At 33.6% G+C, this 921-nt stretch overlaps 1 long non-coding RNA gene across 1 annotated transcript in view; it reads right to left on the bottom strand.

Moving 5' to 3' along the window:
- Positions 1-46: 46 nt before the first annotated feature.
- The window catches only part of LOC106943200 (uncharacterized), a 5192-nt gene continuing 4317 nt past the window's right edge, over positions 47-921 (bottom strand). Inside the window, exon 3 of the long non-coding RNA XR_001423847.1 lies at positions 47-173. This is a non-coding gene — a long non-coding RNA (uncharacterized LOC106943200). The remainder of the gene's footprint in view (positions 174-921) is intronic.

Raw genomic sequence — 921 nt, 5'->3', positions numbered from 1 at the left:
CTAAATCTTTTAGGGGTACGCAGTACCTGACCGTACCCCCCTACTTTCACCCCTGGTGGTAACAGTACCTGTGATGCGTCCACTGTGCTCAGTCAGCTCGTGAATCTTATGCCAGTCTTTGCCTTTCTTCTCATAAATGTTCACCACATTGTTGTTAGGACTCACAGCAATTTCTGCAAGAATGTATGTTCAAACATGTTAATACAATGACACACACACACACACAAAAAAAAAACACTGTGAAATGTAGAGAAAACCACAGCCAGCTGTGGTGGATCCACAGTTTTCTTCACTTCAACTCAATCTGCTTACTTTAAGAAAAAAAATATTTTACTATTTCTGGTTGGCAGATGTGTGCTTTTAGAGTTTGTACTGCATTACTTTATGTTCAATTCTATTCAAAAATACTTCTATTTAAACCAAAGGAAAATGATTAAATATTTTATATTTTAATTTAGTTAGTTCTTCTTGAAACTATTAATAGCTTGTTCCACAACCAGAGTAACCAGGCCTGTAAGGAATCTCTTTTTTTCATTGTAGATCCTCACTGTTCCTCATTGTATTGATGAGGCAGTAAACATGTAAAGTATTGTTTAAAAAATGACCCAGTTATCATAAACAGAGCCTAAAAAGTGAGCTGGCACAATGCCTTACAGCTAATGCTTAAATAATGACTGTTCTTTATGAATACATTATTCCTAACCTGTTGTATGTGATAAAGTCCAATTGCCCATTATTAAAATGTTAAACTGAATATAGATAGTAAACATGAAAAATATGTTCTCTGTGAACATTCTGCAATTAAGCATGCAGTTACAAATAGTCCATTGCTGAAATATACTTCTAAAAACTAGAAAGACTACAACATGAATTTCAAACAAAAATGTACATACTTACAGTTTTTGTTAATATCAATAAATG

This window comes from Poecilia latipinna, unplaced genomic scaffold (assembly GCF_001443285.1).
Source record: "Poecilia latipinna isolate Pla-1442-1.1 unplaced genomic scaffold, P_latipinna-1.0 Scaffold4976, whole genome shotgun sequence".
NCBI lineage: Eukaryota > Metazoa > Chordata > Actinopteri > Cyprinodontiformes > Poeciliidae > Poecilia > Poecilia latipinna.
This window is presented reverse-complemented; position numbering and strand designations above follow the sequence as displayed.